The 22,351-nt window shown below is 37.6% G+C and overlaps 1 long non-coding RNA gene across 3 annotated transcripts in view; it reads right to left on the reverse strand.

The window, feature by feature from the left end:
• Window positions 1-2,546: 2,546 nt before the first annotated feature.
• LOC146768304 (uncharacterized) overlaps window positions 2,547-22,351 on the reverse strand; it is a 74,432-nt gene continuing 54,627 nt past the window's right edge. For all 3 annotated transcript variants that reach the window (XR_014952770.1, XR_014952768.1, XR_014952767.1), the window contains one exon: window positions 2,547-22,231. This is a non-coding gene — a long non-coding RNA (uncharacterized LOC146768304). The remainder of the gene's footprint in view (window positions 22,232-22,351) is intronic.

Here is a 22,351-nt window from a genome sequence, read left to right on the forward strand (position 1 = left end):
AAGAGTTCAATTTCAGGGCCACTGATTTTTAATTTTTTTAAATTACCTTTATGCAGAAGTAGAATGCTTTTTTAGTAAGTTTGCCAGTGATACTAAATTAGGAGGCACTGTCAACTCCCTTGAGGTTAGAGAGACCTGAATAGACTAGAGAGCTGGGAAATCACCAATCACAACTAAATCTAACGAAAGCAAGTGCTAGATTCTCCACTGAAGATAGCATAATCTTAGTTCTTCATGAAAACTGCAGGACAAGAAACTGGAGAGCAGTGCTTGATGGCAAGTTGAATGTTAATTGGCAGTGTCACCTGGCATCTGGGTGGGCTAGCTGTGACTTGGGTGCATCAAACACAGCATGGAGGAGGATTCCCCCACTACACACTGGTGCAGTCTCAGCCACTACTACTGTGTGCAGTTTTGAGTGGCCCAGTGGAAGAAGGACATCAAATGATCAGAATGTGTCCAGAGAGGGTGACCAAGATGATTAAAGATTTCAAGGTCAGGACTTGAGAGGAGTCTGAGGTGACTTGGTTTGTTCAGCTTAGGAAAGAGAAGGCTAAGGGGTGACCTTGTCACAGTCTACAACTTTCTCAGTGGCGAAAGTACTGATCTCCTCTCTCTGGAGACCAGTGATAGGACTGAAGGAAATGGGAATGAAGCTGCATGAGGGGAAGCTGATATTGGACATTAGGAAAAGGTTCTTCAGTGAGAGAATGGTCTGTCACTGGAACAGACTCCCCAAAGGAGTGATCATGGTACCAAGCCTGTCAACTTCAACCAGCATCTAGATGACTCTCTTAATTTGTTTGTAGGTTGTCCTGCAAGGAGGAGGGAGTCGGACTGGATGTCCATTCTGGTTCCCTCCAGCTTGAGATAATCTATGATTCTATTTTTCAATATATATTTATAAACATAAAAATACATTCATAATTTGTAATTATATATATATATATATATATATATATATATATGTACATGAAGTTGCCTGCTTTGTGTTCTCTGACTATTGGAATCCAGTCATCAAAGAAGAAGCAAGAGTAGAACTTATGCATACCTGGCTCACATGGCTCATTTCCAAACACTTTAGAATAGACTCTCTTGAATAATTCTGGTTAATTTCTTAATCTGTTTTCTCCTTCCTATTGATTTAATAGTCTTCTACCCAATTAACCATCATTTTCTTGAGGCCAAGATGAAATGCAACTATTAGTGTCTGGTTTTGTTCTGCATAGTAATAAAACACTTAAAATATAATAAACCCCCTAGAATTAAAAGTCTGAATTCCTCCTTTCTGCTTACATTGATTTTAAATATATCTCCCAATACTTAGAAGAGCAAAAATATCTTCCATATATTTTTCTTTACCTTGTTATCAAAATTGAGTTATCAGTTCTATCAAAATACATATACTATAATCAGCTGGCAACAAGGTACAGTCCTTGTTTGCCATGACTGAAATTAGAAGTACTAAAATTATTTGGTACTTGAATCTATCATAGCTACTATTTCTCTCAGATTTTTTAATATGAAACTTACCCTTACACCCAGTTGGAATACATTACAAACACAATTTTGCTTGTCTTTTGGTATGGGAGTTTTAATTGCAGAATCTTCTTTTCAAGTAAACTTTGCTCTTTTAAATATTTATCAAAATTCATCCAATGCCAGAGAGATATTTAGAGAGTACACACAAAGAACAAATAAATTATTGAACCAATGCACCTTTTAAGATTAAAGCCAAGAATCAATTAGAACTGAAGAGATGTCAATCACAGAGGCAAAAGGATACATAACAAGGTCCAAAATTACTTTCTAGAGGGATGTTGACAAAATTGAAAGAAAATAATCACTCCTCTATTATTTACAAAGGTAATTGACAAATATATAATCAAAATATTTTCCACAGAGGAGAAACTCCTCGATATCTCAGTTTTCAAAAAATCAAGCAATTTCCTTTGCCTAATTTCAAAATAATTCTGATTATAGGAGTCTTCCAAATAAGTCTAGTAAATCCTGACAAAAGCAAAAATCCTGGACTTTTGAGAATTAGAAGCTGAACAACTGATAGTATTCTTAGTCTTAAAAAAAAAAAAAAAATGCAAAACCCAGAACTTTTCTTCAGGGTTATGTGTGATGCAAAAATATGTGATTCATAAAAGATTTCAAGTGGAAAAACTGCTCTTGAGGAGCTAACTTACAAATCCCATTTATCACAGTAATTTTTCAGATTCCCTTGAGTCTTTGGGCCTGGAAAGCTCACGGCTGAGCTGTTAGCCAACCACTCCAGCTGCTATAGGCCTTTGCTTCAATTTTTGACATTATTCAAAATAAATAATAAACAGAAAAAAAGTATTTTCAACTGGTATTTGTTCCCTAATTAGTTGAATCATCAATTCAATTCTGATCACATTTGTATTGTTTTCCATAATAATTACTCCGGTTGAAAAGGAATATATATAATATTTAAAATTATATGTCTAGATACGCTACATAAATATATATTTTATTAATATATATATTTTATTAATATATACTTTAAATATACAAGGAACATCAAACATTTCATTTTTGAAGAGCAAATGCAGACAGTCTAGTTTTTGCTGTGTTTAGTCTGACTTACAGATATTCTCATTATTTTAACAAACCTATGCATGTCAGGAAATTAAAACATACAGTAAAAAATATAGCTTCATAGCAGACCTTTATAAATAATAAAACAGGAAAAGAAAAATTAAATTAAGGAAGAAAAAGAATAGGAAAAAAAAGGTGGAACTAGGAGAAAGGCTGGTAGGATTCACAGATAAACCCAAGTTGGAATAAATGTATATGGTGAATAGTATAGGAAAATACATAATTTACATATTAAAGTTATAATTTCAGTAGAATTAGTTAATTCTTAGTTAATCCTATTCAACATTGTTTATAACTCAATTGGTGAAAGAAAAAATACATTTAAACTGTTAAAATTATTTTTCCTCATATTATATATCAAGTTTCAGACTGAAAAATTAAAAGTCTCATGTTATTTTATGGTCACATTTTTATTTTTTATATTGTTTTCTAGCTGCAATGGAAATTCATTTCACTTCATTTTTCATCTTTGCACAATTCTCCTGATATGTAGGATGGATTTTTTTTTTTTTTCCTAAGTGGCTAATTTCAAGTATTTATGCTCTGTCCTTCATAAAAAATGTATGCTTAGGTTTTACTGTGTAGTGTGAAAAGAGGCAGCAGACTTCTCACTTAGAGTAAGAATTGAGCTAAATTCAACAAGATCTGGTTGTGAAAAGGTGTCACAATGGTACGAGTCCTGCATTTGCTCTGCTGCAGTATTGGTAATCATTAGGCAACTCAGCCAGTATTCAGTCTAAATCCTTGGAGCTGCTGTTCTTAACTGCATATACCACCACTGGTGCATGTTAATGGGGTATCACATTAAAAGGGCAGTGAGTATTTGCGCCTATGATTTTCTAGTCATCTGTTTGCTGCTGCAAAATATGAGAAGAGAGAACTTTCTACAGCTTTTCTTGCTGGAGGATACTTTGCCATTGGTTTCTCTAGCAAGTTCTAGCCTCTAATGAGGTACCCCATAGTTTACATTAATGTTCTACACCTCATCTTCTTCAGGAGACAGATAACTTTGGGTGGTACACGAGGATACTTCTGTTATACTGAAGGAGCAGTCATACAAATTTCAGCCTCATACATGAAATTCTGAATAAAAACCACCAAATCTAATCATGGCCACTTGAGAATCTGTGTATTATTTGACATGGAATGATGACATAGAGTTAATTTCTTGCGGAACTGAAATAGCTAAGTATAACTTTGACTTCTTTTGAAGACAACTACCCCATGAAATGTAAACTATCCTGAGAACAAGGATTAGAAGCAGTGGCCACTCACTAGTATCTGGCTTTCCAACGGAGAGAAGGTGGGCCATTGACCACAAGGCAAAAAGCTCCTGAGAGCTGAAAAACATCAAATAACCTAGTTGCCTGTTGTGGCATGTTTGTGGTCCCTGGGGAGTCCCTGGGGGAACCCCTAAGCTGTATGCTCGCTGGTAGCAGCAGGCAGGCAAGGAGACTCCACACGGCTTCTGATGGTGCTGATTAGATGAGGGTTTATTGGGGGTCCTAGCCCTGGGAAGCAGCATGGTTTCTGAGGGAGACGGGGGGTGGGGGGGGGGGAAGGGGGAGGGATGGGGAAAGAGGGAGTGGGAGGGAGGGTAAAGCTAGGGAGAAAAAGGGCCAAGAGAGAGAGTCTGGTCTCCCCCACACACTTAACAGGGAGATTCAAAGTGGGCATGGAATAAGATCCCAGTGGGATTATAGATACATGATACTTTAGGGGAGGATTACAGGCTTGGAATAAACTGTTCATTTTCAATGGGTGAGACAGAGCATACCATTTAACTAAAATGTCACACCAGAGTTGCCTTTCCCACAGAAAATTTCCATCAGTAATTGAAGAAGACTTCTTTAACATTTTATAAAGAATGGCAATCATCTTAAAAGAAAGACAAGAAAATTCTCTGATGTACTTATTTGGAACAGACCAATTCATCTGTCTGTAGAGTTGTTCTTATGGCCCATTGATTTTACTGGCTCATTAAAATGTAAAAGTACAGTGCAAGATGAAAGAGCTGAAGACACATTTTTAAAGGTGTAGAAAGAATGTATATTCTACTATATTTAGAGGAACAGGTACACAATTTCATATTTTAAATCAGGCAACTTAGAGTTTTAGGATTATTGCCTGTTTCAATGCAAATGAGAATTGCACACAGAAAATAGTTTTGTTGATATAGAAGGTAAAAGCTTATATAATGGTAAAGTTTGGAAGAGTTGCTATGAAATACTGCTAAATATTTACCATTTGACCAGTAATAAGTTTATCAAATCTCTTTAGTGGGATTCAGGATTTACGAGTGGTATAATTAGCTTCTCTATGCACACAAAGCAGCTTACTTGTATTCAATACAACAAGCCTTTATAATTTAGGAGCAGAAGGTGGTTAGTATCAAATTAAGTACCACAGAACCACAGAGTTGTTAAGTTCAGAAAAGACCTTTAAGATCATCTGCCTTCAAGGTAGCACTACCACCATGTTCACTTCTAAACTGTGTCCTTAGGTGCCACATCCACATGGCTTTTGAGCACTTCCAGGAATCATGACTACCACGCCCCTGGTCAGTGTGTTCCAATGTTTTACAACCCATTCCATGAAGAAAATTCTTCCTAATGTCTAGTCTAACCCCCCCCCCATGAAATAAAGTGATTAAATGCTAGATAGATACAATCATGCTTTGGTAAAGGCAGTTGCTGTTTTTCCCACATAATCACAGAATCATAAAATATTTTGGGTTGGAAAGGACCTCTAAAGATGAACTGTGCAAGTGAGTTGCTGGAATAAATGTGTCACTGGTAAGAGACTGACTTGGGCTTGTGTCTGCAGGATTGTGCTGGTCACCTTTTCAAGCTCTCCTTCATCTTCCCTAATGCTGTGTGGTCTGCTCACTTCTCCACACTTCTCCCACAATTTCTCAACTTGGCCACAGAGCTCCTCAGCCAGCTCTTACCTCCTGAAGGCAAGATTCAAAATTCTACTCAACTTTGGAATTTTATGCCAAGTTTTCATTTTTTCTCCTTTTCTGTTTCTCTGCACCATGCAGCATGAAAGAACTCAAAGCCTTTAAAGGTTACTTAATAAAATGTAATGCATATCCTCTCATTCATGTGTTTGTATCACGGGAGAAATAGGTTCTGTGGTAAAAAGTTGGACATTTGGGACTTCATGTAGAGCACATAGTGATTTTATAGAGATGAAGATCACATAAATTTCTCTATATCACTCCTGATTTATGCTGCAAAAACTGCAAGGAAAATTAATCTATATTGTGATTTATAGGCATACAACTGAAAATTATCAGGATATAGCTGTCTACTCATCAAGAGACAGGTACCTAAAGACAAAGCATGAAAACATGAACAAAATACACATGTCTCACCTTCCAGGGCTCCATTCCACAGTCCCCAGGGTGAAAAAAGCATAGAAACCCCAAAGGTGGCAGTCAAGGATGACCAAAAATCTGGATGACTATGTAGGTTTCTGACAAGACACAGCTGAGAGCAGCACTTCTGCAATCTCACTGGGGCAGGGACTACAGCCCCAGGCTGAGAAATGCTGAAAGGGGCTCTTTGGCCCATAGGTGCACCTGGGCAGAGGCCCATTCAGGGCCAAACACTGCTCCACTTAGGTTCTGAATAAAACAAAACATGTCACGTATGGTATTTTAGGCTGTGAGGCTAAGAACTTAGATTAGATGGCTGTAATGGGAACTTCTGAACCAAAAACCTGTGGCAAGAACATCTTTCCCAAAGGCCTGGCAAAACATTCTCAGCATAACAGAAGAAATACTAAGCAATTTTGGTTTCCCTCTGGCAGCTGGACACAACTCAAGGGTCTAGATCAAACTGCAATTATCAAAACTAATTATAGCATCTAATAAAGATTTCCATGAATAATCCCAAATACTGATTTTTAAAAATGCAAAAAAGGTCAAATATTACTCTATCAAATTTCCTTGCCTACTTGATTTTTAATCAGAAATTTTAAGGCCATATGTGTTGGGTCAGGCAGAGGCTTTTGAATATTTGAGCTACAAGAGAACTCTTCCATCTTTGGAAATTAGAATTGCTCTTCCTGGTTCCCTGCATTCCCCAGGAGCTGATGGTATGGTTGGGCCTTCATCAACTCACTAGGTCACCTTTGATCTTACTCTTCCATGCAGGAAATAAACTTTTTTCTTGTCCTTCCTTGAAAAGGGAAACCTCATCCATTTATGATATTATGAGCGCAGTCTTTGAACCAACAGTATTCCTTGAAATGTTACTTGCGAGTGTGCTAGATGGCATAGATCAAATCATGCCAGGAGGGCAATAGCATTTAAGCAAAATTGTTGCTTATGTTGCAGTGCTTCAGATCATGCCCTGGCCTTTTCCAGTTGATCAGTGTAAACTGTGGGTAAACAGAAAGCATTCAATTTTCTCTGAGTCCTGGTCTTTCACTTTGCTTGCTGCCTCAAAGACAATGAAGGATGCCCAACTTTGTAGATGTGTGACAACACACATATTCACCTCATCTCAGCTGGCACAATCACTTCTCTTTTTATAGAGTGCTGTTACTTGATGAGAGCATAAAGTAGTCAGGCATCTTCCCAGATGCCTGAAAACACACATTTTACTGCTGGGGAAGGAAACATGAAACAGCATGTGTATTTTTACCTCCCATCCTGATGTATTTAACTTCATGTAGGCAGGTGAGAAAGTGTGAAAGAAGCAGCTATTAATTTTAAACTTCTTAGCTGCATGGATTCACACACAGACTCAGACATTTGTATTATCCTAAAAAATTTAATTTCCAGGGCACGCACCAGCCATTGCAACATTTTTACAGACTGCATAAGCTTGTGAATCATCAAGCAGCGATGTTATTCCCACAGAAGATAATTAGTGAATTCATATGAAAAATACCAAAGTGATGGAATTGAGGACAACACCCAGCAGCTACTATTAATGCTGTTACCAAGAGCTAAAGGTAGCACAAAAGTTTGTGTTCTACCAAGCACATCTGTCACACTGGCATATGGGGATTCCAGCTCCTTGTACAAAAGGATGCTTTTGTGTGCAGCTTGTCAAAATCTAAATTTTGTGTGTTTTCTTTGAGTTTTTGTGAGGAGGTTTTTGGAATTTTTTAAATATGTTTTCTGCAGTGTTTAATATGTTTTCTTCAATTATTCTCTTCATCTGAACCAAATAAATACAAAAAACCCATCATCCAAGTCCCTTTCATGATTTACATCATTGCTAGCAGGAATTGCTGTAAACCTTACATGTTCTTCATCTTATTTCATCAATCATGTAGGTTGATGAGAGCTCTTTTGTGCTACCAGTGGAGTACATGCAGGGTAGCCAATTGCTGGATACAGAGACCTGGAAAATTTAGCTGAGCTTGGACACATGGCAAATACATGTCTGATTTTTCAAAGCAGTCTTATTGCTATTGTGTAGCTTCAGCCATGTTTCTTATAATTTCTTTGGTAAAAATGACAAGAAAAAATCTAGATATTTGTGACAGTATTAGTAATGTTTCTGTAAAGAAAAGCAATATAACATTTTTCATCTGCCTGAGTCACAGAGCAAATTAATTATTGGAAGTGTTCAAGTAACTATTCCCAAAACTCACTATATATTTTTGTATTCACATGGTAAAAGTAAAGGATGCATTTCACTTATGGTAATATTGAGCACAAAACTCAAATGGAAGTATCATTACCTTTCATTACCTTTATGTGAACTCTTTGCAGAGGTTTGTTATTAACGACATGCATGAGCAATGTCCTAAGCATATTTTGTGTAAATAAAAAGATGCTGATTTCTAAAGGGAAGTGTGTTTTTTGGAGTCTTATGTCAGGATATGCACCACATAATTAAGACAGTATATTATGGAGGGACAAATTGCACTACCTTTTTATCTTCGTGAACCAAGAAAACTCACTGTTCATAGCACTGTGCTCTGAACCGTCTGTCTTCTCCATATGTCAGTTTGTGTCTATTCATCAGTGTAAAATGAATGAAAGAAATTTGTGTGTGGTATAACATTTTAATTGAATGGTATGCTCTGTCTCACCCATTGAAAATGAACAGTTTATTCCAAGCCTATAATCCTCCCCTGAAGTATCATGTATCTGTAATGCCATTGGCCCAAGTCTTATTCCATGCCCACTTTGAATCTCCCTGTTAAGTGTGTGGGGGAGACCAGGGTCTCTCTTGGCCCTTTTCTCCCTAGCTTCTCCCTCTCTCCCCCTCCCTCTTTCCCCCTTCCCCCTTCCCCCGTCTCCCTCAGAAACCATGCTGCTTCCCAGGGCTAGGACCCCCAATAAACGCTCATCTAATCAGCACCATCAGAAGCCGTGTGGAGTCTCCTTGCCTGCCTGCTGCTACCAGCGAGCATACAGCTTAGGGGGCCCCCCTGGGGACCACAAACACACTGCAACATTTGTGTACCTAACATTCCTTTTATCAGTGAGGGTAAAACCTTGAGATTTGCATTTCAAAAGTACTTTTTATTGCTACGGTGAATAGTTTAATTTTACTAGGGAGCAAGTAAATTCTATTTCCCCACAGTAGCCACTAGAAAATAGGATATCTGAAGAGAGACATTACTGATCCACCAGAAATTGCTGGGGAAAAGACAGTTTCTCTCTTGGAGGAAGTTATAGCAGCAGTAAAACTTCAGATTTTTCTGGCATAATATGTCAGTTTGCTACTTAAAACCTAAGGTCAGACATGCCTGCTCAGGATGTGAACGTAGCTTCTTGTCCCATACATAGTTTTTCAGTATGTGACAAAATCTGCTCTCAATCATTGCTTTATACCTACAAATACTGGAGCAGTTTTTGCAGACTAAGATAAACAAAACTCCCAAAGAGGAGAATCTTTTCCCAAAAGGTTTTAAATTTCATCAGTGCTATTTAAAGTGCTTTCTGCAACTGTCTTGGAAGGCTGCAGCAAGTGCTGCCATAGGGAAACCCTAAGGTTTATGTTCAGCATATAGCTTCACCACAGCCTGCTTAGGACAAGTGTGACAGAGGAGGTCACAGAAAAGGAAGTCATCATCTGATCATTTCATTGCTCTGTCAGCAGCCAAGCCAATCATCTGCTTTAGCTTCCTGGACCTTATGACAGGAAACAGCTTATAACCCTTTGAAAACCTCACCTCTTCTAGACCACAGAAAAGTTATTTGTGTCAAGCCTAAGCAAAGAGAAAATGTCTTCCTTCCCAGAAAGGCAAAACATCAGAGAAGCAAAAACCTACCAGACTGCAGCAAAAGTACTCATGTCCAAGAAGAAAATTTTGTCTCTTCCATATGAATCTTTGTCTCTTCTAAGTAGATCCTTGGATCCAATTCTCTCCCTTCCTCCATTCCTGGTATGAATTTTACCATAAAGGAGTTGAACTAGCAATAGCAAATTATATTATAATACATTCTGACAGTTAATATTCCATTTCTCGCTCATAGTTTAAAATTAAGTTTTTGCAAAAACATAGATAATGCTAATTCTAAAGGGATCCTATTGCTTGGATCAGTGTTTCATTAGTGTGTGTATGGGATAAAGGAGCCTGAGTCGTGGCTATATCTTTCACTGGTGGTCATCATTGCAGCTCCATTTATATCAGACAAATGCTGTTTATTTACAGCAGCCTTGGATAACCCAAAGGCACTCCCAAGATCTATTCTTCTATTTGTAACTTAGACAAATTTATCATGTATCATGATGCTCACCTACTGTCAATTTTTCAAATATGGACTGGTTACATTTTCATAGAGACTATTAACAATATTATCATGGATTCTAGACATAGTGTTGTTAGTTGAAGGAGCCCTAATCAGAAGACTGCTGTACAATAAAGAGGTAGTGATCCACGTTGCAGTTCACATAGATAGACTGAGGCCTACACAGTGTTGTGCCTTGTGTGTCCCATGGCTTTGAAATTACTTCATCCAAATTATTGCAGATTGAGGTTCACCAGAACAGAGAGGCTGAAGGCAGCTCTCCCATGGCATCAGCCACTATGATACCTGCACATCCTTGCCTTTATCCAAAACTCAGTCAGAAATTCTCACAAAAACATCCCTTTTATTTAAAATTACTACAAGAGCTGTTTTAAGAAAATCCTGTAAGGTCTTGAGAGACCAAAATGAGATACCCTTTCCATGGACAATTCCTGCATGGTGTACTGTGCCATCATTGGATGCCTAGGCATTGTCACTCAGTCCAGGATTCCCTTCATAGTTTTAGCTCTAAAAATGGCATTTTAAGCAATAACTTACAGTATCTGAGTGTTTTTCTTAACATGTTCATAAAAAATAGAAGCTGCTGATAAAAAAAGTCAAAGCTGGTGTTTTAGGTTTATGTCTAAAATACCATTTAATGTTGCTGACATATTTTAAAAATGCTTTTCTAAAAGAAAATGTTACCGAGAGCATCAATTTTATTATTTAGGTGTCACCTACTTTGGCTATTGCATCTGTAGGAATATTTTGTATGAAAATACTGTAACTAAACTTATCCTTAATCTAGATCAGTGGTTCACCTGAAAATATTTCACAATTTATCACTTAATTTTTTCTACTCCATAGTTAAAACTAAGCCTGATTCTGTACCATATTGAGACATTGTTGTAGGTGTGGTGTTTTGAAAAAAAAAGTCTCATATGCCTAAAGTATCATTACAGTGAGGGAAAAAATGCTTTCTAAAAGTGATATCTCAATATGATCAAATTAATTAAATTTTTATTTATTCCCTGTAGCAGTTCAGTTTAACATGGGCAGGAAATTTTCTGCATAGGAAATACTTACTGTGGCCACATAATACTGCTTGAACAGTACTTCTGAACTCATGGGAGATACTTAACTATGAGATCAGGTTTTCTATTTTTTTTCCACGTTCTACAGCTTTGTGAAGCCACCTGTCACCAGAAGGATATTTTGCTCTCAGTATCAGTGCATTTAGTAATGATACACTAGTACAGATGGCATGGAGGCTGGGCTGTGGATGTACACAAGTAAAAGACATTCCAGTTCCCATAAATCAGTCTCTTTTCAGAGTGCCTAGTCTAACACATTATACCTCTAAGGAATAATCATTATTCTGAGAAAACAAGAAGTCAACTCTATAGGGTCTTGAAAAATAACGCTACATCTTATCACATACTCTAAGAAATCTCAACCAATATCTATTAATTCTGGATGAACTCTCTAGGGGGCTGGTAGTAAAGAATAATACTCTTAAAGGATATTAAAGAATATTCTTAAAGGTATTAAAGAATAATACTCTTCCTCAGAGAAGGACCCAGAGGACTCAAAGTTTGCCAGATGATGGAGTAAAGGAGAAGTTGTTTTCTGGGTGATTGTTTCTGTTGCCTAGTCCTGGAATAAGACTGGTACCTTGGAATTGACATCTTCTTCTCCAGTACATCTGTCACAAAAAGAACTGAACTGGAGACACTGGGGCCAGGTACAAGAGAATGAGATCTGTAAGAGGGTATAAGTAAGTTCTTCTCCTTCATCTCAATCTTACAGTTATGCATTTTTAATATTTATTAAATGAGTAGTAATCACAGTAACAGAACAAAAAAACTTGTTATAGTCATTAGAAGGAATTGTGGTTTCATATGTTTGGAGGTCTGTGCCCATCCTGTCAATTTGGAGAAATGAGAAGACACTTCAAAAACTAAATATTTTTTAGAAAACACTAATGAACACTAATTTTAGTTTTTTATTATTTTATATTTTAAAAACTCTTTCTCTACATATGCTCAAATACATCTATACTGATCCACAAACATGCTAGTTGGCAAATCTACTCATATAAATTTTTGACTCTAGTTTTATCCTGACATCAATACATTTCAGTTAAAAATATTTTTGCTATAAATAACTCAGAAGGGGTAGATCTAGTGTATGAATACTTACTAAGAGTTCAAGTTCTTTATTATACTTGCTTGTGCCCTTTTCTCAGATCTCTCTTCTGTAAACACTTGTTAAACCACATTTCAACAAGTTCAAAGAGAAATAAAACTGTATCTGTAAGAGTTTGTGGAGTGGGAGATATTTCCATCTCAGCAGTTTGGTAAAACTTTCTTCAACTAATTCTCATCTTCCTACTGTAGTTGGATAGCAAGAAGTAAGACGTACATAAGAAATCCACAGTACTATTTCTAGTAGCATCCTACTCCTGCTAGATTTTACCTCCTGGAAACACTACAGTGAAAATTACAGACTCAGTTTTAGTAAAGGATCTCAGAACTGCTCTATAGAAAAAGGACAAAAAGAAAAGAGAAGCATCTAAATTAATTTATTTACAATGATACAGCTTAAAACAGGAAATTCAAAGTACCCACACTGCCTTGCAGAACATTTTTATAGACTATGAAATATCTCTTCACCTAAGGCACAGAGGTAGAGTCTTGTTGTGTGGGCAAGGAAACTAGTAGCTAGTGAATGACTACTTCTTTTATTTACAATTTTCATTCTAAAATGATATTCCTATTTGGTTTCCTTGTGATCCACTGCTTGAATTAATCCCTACATGTTCAAAAACATCTTTATAAGTGTGATATATGTGTGCAGCCGCATAGAGGCATTTAAGCTGGGCCTCTGGTGAAGCTGAATTTGACTGGAATGGCTGGGATTCCTTTGTGATGATCTTCAGGTGCTCTCCTGGTGGCCTGTGATCCTTCTTCAGAGCCAGGGAATCTTTTGCTGGCTCTTGAATTAAACAAATTTAAATGGGATGGATTGAGGTTCCATTTCCCCAGGAAACTTAATTCAAAACCTTCTCAACAGCATGGCAAGACCATGATTAAACAAGCTGGACTAGAGATCCATTCTCCTGAATAACAGACATTTATGATAGAATTGGAGTCAAGCTCTTTACCCATAATGACAGCATAATGATCATTGATAGAAAAGCATGCAGGTCCAGAAAGCATGAAAATATTCTCCAACAGCATGACAATATCCTTTAATAGTTTCACTCTCCCTTGATGCTTTTCTGAAAATATCCTGTTCAGTTCCTAATTCAACCATGGCAGGCTGAACTCATACACAGAGAGAAACAAGAAAGTGTCAAGATTGCAGGGATAAATTCACTTGAACCTTCTGTTTAAAATTTAAATATTGAATTTCATGCTGTTGGGGCATGGTGTTTTAAAAAATTCATAAACTTCTGAAAAAACAGTAGCATTCCCATTAATGGATTGTCCAAAATTTAAAAAAAAAAAACAAAAAAAAACGTTTTCAAATTCCCATCTGAGTAGGAGTTGCCTTGGGGCAGTTTTCCTTATCTGCTGTTAATGGCCCCATCGATGCCTTGCCACATGACTCAGAGATAACACTGTCCAGGAGGAGGAGGTGATTAAGGACACACCTTGTGACTCCTAATAACCCATTGTGAGATGCTCTGCCCAAGGGGAGGAGCTAGGCATTCCCACCTGGATAAAAGTGGAGATTTCTAGACAGAGGAGAGCCTTTTCACAAGTTCTCTGAGAAGACACAGCAACTACATCTGCCATCCCAAGAGGACTGCAGCTACTCCAATTCGGACTGCTACCAGCACACTGGCCAGGTTGTATTCTGACTTTGTCAGTAGCCTTTCCCTTTGTATTATTGCATGTATTTTTGTCCTTTTCCCCTTTTCCCAGTAAATTGTATTTCTGACTTGGAGTATCTCACTGGTTTTGCTTTCAAACCAGAACATGGATGAAGTAATATGTGAATCCCTGCTGCCCATTATTCTGTAATTTATTCTCTCTAAATAATAATGTGGGCCACACACCAAGGAAATGCAATATAATAAATAAACTAAAGTTGATTAAACTGGAAATATGCACTTGCCTTTTGTTCCTTTCTCTGTCTCTTTATTCATTTCCTCTTCTTCCTTGCATCCTTCATACTTTTGTTCATCCTGTCTCAGTCTTAATTTTCCTTTCATATAGCATGTTCCTTCTTTCCATGTATAGTTTTCAAATTGCTGTGCCCTTTCTGCCAGCAACATTGATTTCCTTGCTTCACCAAAGCTATGTCATCATTCTTGATTTAGTCTCTTAAATAGCATTCACTACACCTGATTAATAGAAATGGGTCTCTTTAGCCTGAGGCCACATGGTATGACACAATCTGTGTTTATGCACTTAAACTCTCCTTCTTCTAAAATACACTGGTGACTATAGTTTGGAATACACAATATACTGACAGCAAGGTACTGGGCCTGACTCCTATTGCATTCTACACACATTTGCATCTATCTCCTCACCACTTTTCTAAACAAACACATATGATACAGTCTCCTCACTTCTGCTCCATGTGTAATACTTCACATGCCTACAGCAAAATAGATTGATGCATGCTATTCCATCTGCCTAAACCCTTCAGTCACCATGGAGAGTGTTAGGCACTTCTGCATATCTCCCCCTGCTTCTGCACAGTCCAAAATTCAGTGGCTCCTGGCACCATTCCTGCTCGCACTCTCACTGCTTATTTTTGTGCCATTCTTTTGTGCCATCCTCTGAACCTACCTTTAGCCAAGAGTTAGTAGAGTGCAGTACAAGCATGCTAACACAGTATATAACTACTTATGACATTGTTAACTTACAAACCTTTTATTGTAAATAGTCCTCGTCAACCCTCAAAATAAAAAAAAAGAAACACTAGGATTTAAACTATATGCCTAGGGAAAAGGAAGAGGTGGCAGTGGAAGGGCTTGCTGTTGTGTATGTAGGCAAACAGTTTAACAGGAGAATGCTAGAATGATTTGTCTAAAAGAAGTGCATCAAACAGGCAGAACCTTTACTAACAGTGCCCATGCCATTCTCCAGACTGTGCCTAAGGATTTCTTTGGGAACTTTGGCTGGCCTGGAACAGAACTATACTGGGGCATATACCAGCAGTGTAAAAGTATTGGACAACTGCATGACAGTGTTTAAAAATATATTATGGTTTGGCTTAATTTATAAGCAGAGACTTAGATTTTTTTATTTAACTTATGTGTACTGTCTAGAGTGACAAAGTACTCTTAGACCAGGTTCTGAACTACTGGAATCCATGTTTTCTCAGAAAATAATATTAAAATTTGGGTGAGTTCTTTGAGCCATACATGGACTTTTATGCTGTGCTTCTATTCATTTTAACTAGGCATCTGAATCTCTTAAGTGGTTTTGAAAATCAAAACAAATTTCTTCAGTTTGCCACTAAAGATAGTTTCCCATCCCTAATTAAAAGTGTGATACATTGTGTTTGCATGTAAATGAGAGGATTTAAAAGAAAAGTTTGCATGATACCTTAATTATGTTAAAGACAACTTCATATAAAATCTGTCAGTCATCCTCTCCCACTGCAGTCAAAATATAATTGTTATATTTCTCTGAGTTTTCTTCTCATTTTTTATTTATTTATATGCATTTACAAGGAAGGTATGGAAGAAATAAAATTTTGGGTTTTTACTTTTACAGAGAAGTAGCTGGTTAATGCAGTTATCTCCCAAGTCTCATGCATTATCATGACAGCTGTGTTATACATCATCACTTATGAACCGATATTAAGGGATAGCCAGATCCTTCAAATGTAATTTTTCCCCTCTATACCTTTGTTCAATGTGCCAGTCAGTGTCTGTTGCTCTTTATCTTTGCCTGAATGATATCAATCTTCTGTCTTTACTCAGCTGGTGAACCAGCTTTTAAGGAACCGAAAATACTTTGTACAAGAACAGCCTGGTGGAACATGTCCAACCAGTAGTTTGTTCTAACAAGGGAATAGATCAAAGAAGACTTATGCAGAATACATTTTGATGCATCAAGAGCAATACAAGGAATTTTTCATGTAAGGCATTGCTGTCATGCAGATGTGTCAGTATTTCGAGAGGTCTTATACTAAAATTCTAAATGAACCCCAGACTGAGGCATTCTTTCACTCCATTTATGTCTGGTAAAAGTTCACAGCTTTCCTAAATCTGATCCTAGCTAATTTCTGAAGGTGTAAATTTCTTTGGTGTTCCAGATAATTATCAGCCTTTTTTCAAAGTGCTTACTTCAAAGTGCCAATATCTTGATTTATCAGAGAACTGAACTCCTATGACTGCCCACACAGATAGGTGCTACCAAACAGACATACATATACTTGAGATACTATTTAGAGACTTTACCTAGTTTCTCACACTGTTAACAGCTGTCTTTCTCCTTTCAAACATGATTATTTCTCTTCCGGATTTCCCTTCAACGGCTCAGTCACTGTAAAATCCTGTCCAAGAAATTCTAGTCCTGATGAGGTGAACTTTTTTCTTGTCTATCAGTATTTATTGTCGTATTTTTTTCTTGCATGTCTAAGAGGGAATAAGAGGGATATTAAATGCAATTACTAAGTTGTGAAAATGTGACTATAGATCACAACAGATACTGCAGATCTTCTGCAGCACTTCATACCATTCTGAAGACGGCTACTGTGAATTAGTAACACAGCAAGGGCTTGTCCCAAGTTCTTCTGTATGCCTGCTGCAAAATATTAGATTAGATGCAAATGCATCTAATATGTGAACTTGTTTGTTTTTTGCCTACTGAGCAGCCCAGAAAGCATCCATAACAGTCAGTACTATAAAATTATATTGAGTTATACTCTGTACTGTATAAATAAATATTGCAGGAAGCACATGTATATGTATTCATGTATGTTCTTACAGGGACCATATGCTACATTTACTGTATGCCATGCTATATGAAAAAAAATCCCCAAAACCACTTGCAAAAAGGCCATAATTGTCACAAGAGAGAAGAGACTCTGAAATATAGACTAAGGTGGCCAATTTTTGCCATACACAGGATTCTTCCTGAGTGTGTTTTTGTATTCTTTTCACACATTCATTATTTGCAGTAGCTGTTGAAATCTTGCAGAAGGAATGTCTTCTTTTTACTTTATGAAATACTGTTAGTGTCAAAAGGCAAAATGATAGGAAAAACTATATTCTAGGAATCACTGTCAGATTCTGAACAATATATTTGAACATTTGAACTTTTATAATTGTCCACTATAAAGGATTCATTAACAGCCTAAATTAAGAGTTTAGCTTGATTACTGCATAATGGAATGCACTCAGTTAAAGTTAAATGCAGGAAAAGAATTTATAATGCATGCAATTGTAGAGGTTGTGTGAAATGGAGTCTACTCCCCCAAGAGTATAGAGGAAATTACCTTTAGTGCATCAGTTGTCTTTTTTCCTCCTGACTCTCTATTTTCCAAATAGAAATCCAAAGATTTAAATAGATGGAAGTTAACAGTGCAAAATGAAGGTCACCAAATCAGTTTCAGATATACTGAGAATCTAAGATCATTCCTCATCTAACTGTTCCTCAGCTTTTGTATTCTGATTGCTATTTAAAAATGGACCCACAAATTTAAATACTACAGAAGACCCAGAATTTCTAGAGAGGCTCACAGATTGTTGCAGAACAGTTTTAGAAGTACTACAACTCTTTCTCTATAGACACATCTTTTCTACCTACTTTTTGGGTTTGCTGCCTAATCACACTAGCAACAAACACTTTGAAAACTTCCTTGAAGTGCTGCAGACAAATAGCCTTTCAAACAGACAGATTAGCAGTGGAGATCCATTGAAATGCTCTGTAGAAACATATTTTCTTTTGAACTATTAAACACTCTGACAATCCTGATGGCTCAGAGGCATAAAAGGACATATTTGCATTCTCAACCTGAAGTTCAGTATCAGTCTCATCCCTAAATGATGACTGCTGACTGTGTTATTCACTCCTGGAGGATTTAAAATATTCTTTGAAAGTCCAGAGAATCTTCAAGCTGCTGGACAGCTTTTCAGCGGATGCTAGACTTCAGCAGTAAGCAATAAGGTCTAGTGGGTGTCTGTGGTAAGTGTGGAAATTTCAATGGTAACAGCATGAATTAATTTAGGGAACTGATGCTAACAGGCAGCACAATACACATTTAAGGCAGTTATTCTTAAGTATTTCAAAAAGACTGCAAAAAATGGAAAAGCTGATTTCCTAAATATTTAGGCTGATTTATATAATAGATGCTCCAAACATTTCAAGAACTGAAAACTGTCATGTCTTTGTTTCTCATCAGAGTGCTTATTACAGATAACACCTGTGTAGGAACTTGACCATTTCACTGGACAATTTTATTCAAAGAGGATTTGATATTTAAAATAAGGGCAATTGCTATGTTTTATGCTCCTTAAAAAAAAAAATTAAAAAATTAAAAAATGAAGGCATTGGATAATAGCATTTAATAACCATGTAGCTTAAATGATGCTTCACCCTTGGGTCTAAGTTTTAGAGAGATTAGCAATTTGGTTAAACATTGTAGCTCCTTTTGTACTGTTGGAGAAAGAAATACAGATCTAGCAGGCAATCCACAATAATTCTTGAGTGGATTCTGCACTAAGCAATCTAGAAAGGTCCTTTTCCTGACTGCATCCTTCTAAATGGGGACAGTGAGAAACTAGTTTTCAAATGATGGTCAACATAAGGGTGGATAATTACCTGCCTTTTTTATAAAAAGTTGTACTGTAGATAGTAGAATTTATGGATGCCAGGGAGCAAGGAGTGGTGTGTGACCTTTAGAACACGTAACTGCTGTGCTTTTTCAACCAATGCCAAACATCACTCACAGATTGCCCAGAATTAGTCCTCCCACACTCCAAAGTGAGGGAAACTCTTTGTGTAGAGGCACTGTGGGTCTCAGATTACATCTTGTGATGACATAACATCTTTTATAGATTTGTACATTTGACTTCTTCCCCTGCTTTATCATGTATTAAAAATCAAAGAAGCACCAAAGTTTTAAGTATTGTATTCCCATAAAGCACAGTAAATGCACAGTGTTTCATACACTATTGTACACTATACATAATAAACACGAAGTGTAAGCCAGCTTGTTTATGAACACACAGAGTAACACTTTCATCTTATGCATGGTAACTGAGAGCCCTTACAAGAATTTGCATTACTGGGGAAACCCTTTCCATTGACAATATATGTGAAACAAGAAGTGTGATGTGACCTCCTAGATCTACTTCCTCTGCAGATACCAGCCTTCTTTATCACACATAGTTGGAAATATTCAAATTCAAAAAACTAATCCTCTAGCACATAACTGGCATTTTTGGATGGGAAATATAATCTTTAAACCTGTATCAGAGTTGCCTAAATCAACGCAGAGGCTTGGAGTTCTTTTTCCTGATTTTTTTCCCTCCTTGTCTCTGTTAATTTATAAGCACATGCATTGTGTATTATACCTGTAAAATGAGATCCAGCACTTATTGGCTGTGTGAGATATGCTACATAGGTGCAACCAAACCACTGCATTAATGCACATGTATCCATGTAAGATGTATTAAATATAGTACATCCTCCTTTCATACACAATCCTTCATCAGTGAAGAGGTAGAATAGGCTGCCAAATCAAAATTAAGTTTGAAACAAACAGGATGAGACATCTGAAGTCTCTGAAGGCTTTTTTTCTCCTAGTGGGTTTTTCATACAGTATGTCAAGTCACTTTAAGCACCCAGTTAGGAGTATTTTATCATAACTGCAATCAAATTTTTAGAAAACACCAGAAATAAACCCTCAAGTGTTGTTTTGGTTGTTTCCTTGTTGGAGATTTTTTGGGGGACTTCTTGGGGCTTCTTTGGGGAAAAAAACTTTAGCAACAAGAAGCAAACTATGCCCTCAGTGAAAGATTTATCTGAGGCAGAAAGACAGAAAAGTAAGTCTTCAGCTCCAGAAAAACAAATATTTGGAACATGAGGATAGGCAAGGAGAAGCAGGAACATTTCCCTCCATGCAAACTGATTAGCAGAAGGTTTGTTCCAGTCTATCATCCTTACAAACCTCAGATTCCCTAAGGCTGTATTGAAACAGCATCTGGTAGAATCTCAGTGCACCTGAATTTTCAGGTCAAGTTGCATTAACACAGTGCATGGGTCTGAGGAACAAGTGAAAATCAGTACCTGCACATAGTTAAAAAAAAAAAAAAAAATCAAGTATTCATGCATCCCTAAATCACCTAAAGAATGGAAGATTCCATAACTGTTCCTTTCATCCTTTCTCCCTTTCTTCATATGCTCTAGAAATATCCTGGGTTTTTTAATACCTTCCCCTTCTATCCAATTTTTAATGAATACACTCAGATGCAGATCCCTGTTTTGTCTTTGTCATGATTTGACACTGGCACAATGCCAGTGCCCCCACGAAAATGCTAACTCTTAACTGAATGCTGTGAAATGCAATTGAGAATAGAGCAAAGCAGGCCTAAGCTTAATAACAGAAAAAAAAACCCTTATTAAGCTACTCCTATAAAAGAAAAAATAAAAGGAAAAAAAACTACACAAAGATCAAAATGAAAACTTTGTAAAGCATTCCTCCTCCCACTACCCAACTCTAACAAACCACAGTGAGACGCAATCTGGACCCCAATCAGGTTTCCGCCCTCCAGACAATCGATATTCAGTCCATCGAGGGAACAGAGTCTCTCCTGTGCCACAGACCCCCCCAAGAAACACAGCTGCCACATCCTGTGCTTCCATGTCACACATGGCACTGCCCGGAGAAAAAGTTTGCCATGGTGACCCTTCTCCTTTCCATGCACAGTGCTCTCACCACAAATGCATGGACGGACAGACTGCTTTTAGGATTTTTTTTCTTTCAAGGATGCCCTGCCAAGAGGGGAGAAAACAACAGTTTAGTTTTTCATTGTTTGGGACCACAGTTCCCCCCAATTTTCCCCTGGGGCTGAGGGCTCAAGAATAGAGATCTTCTTCTCTTCTCTTTCCTTTCCAGGACAGGGGGCACCACCACAAACCCCCTAACTTTTCTCTGTTTGCTCCACTTCTATCTTTTTCCCAGCTGAAGCAGGTCTCTTTGCTCACTGGCATCTTCCTAAAATGCAGTCTCTCTTGGAGGAGAAGATTGATTCAGTCTGTGGCTACCAAGGAAAAAGTCAAACCAAAAGCCATTCCATCATGCCCTCCCATCTAGAATTTCTCCTTCTAACATCCCAGGGTCCAAGCTTTCTCTCTTCCTCTCTGTCAAACCGAGGAGGAGAAAAATTTCACAAAGCTTTCATTTCTCAAGGAAGGGTTAAAGGTCCCAACTCCCAGGGATGGCTTGATGCCCAGATTTTCCAACTCCCAGAGGCAGCTAGGCACCTCGCTCTTCTCCTTCCCTGTGGTGAACTGCTGATAAAATCTGCTGCTGTCTCTTTCTCTCTCTCTCAAGAGAGAGAGACTCTGGGGGAGAACGGAGACATCCCAGATTTCTCCACCCTTCCATCCAGGAAGGGCCCATTCCGGGCCAGCCTGGTTCCAGTCCCCTCCACCCTTGGGCCCGCCTCATTCAGGCCATGGGCCTTCCCCTCCCCACCCAGCCACGGGCCAGGCAGGGGAGAGGCTGCACTGCGGCTGACCGGAACCAAAGAGAGCGAGTTCTCCTGGGAATTCTGCTTTTAACCCCTCTGTGTTCTCAGAGGCGTGTCTACGTTCAATTGATCAATATCCAAATTGACCTCTTCCTTCCAAGAAAATTCTTTTTCTGTGTCAAACCACGACAGTCTTCCAGCTCAGTTTAAAAGGATGTTCCATTGCCCTCAAAAAAAAAAAAAAAAAAAAAAAAAAAAAAATGCACATTCAATTCATGTTCATGATAGATTTTAGCCTTAAAGCAACATTTAAATTTGTCAACACTGAAGGATCCAGTTTCTAAAAC

The sequence above is a fragment of the Lonchura striata genome, chromosome 2, assembly GCF_050655825.1.
Source record: "Lonchura striata isolate lonStrDom1 chromosome 2, ASM5065582v1, whole genome shotgun sequence".
Classification (NCBI taxonomy): Eukaryota; Metazoa; Chordata; class Aves; order Passeriformes; family Estrildidae; genus Lonchura; species Lonchura striata.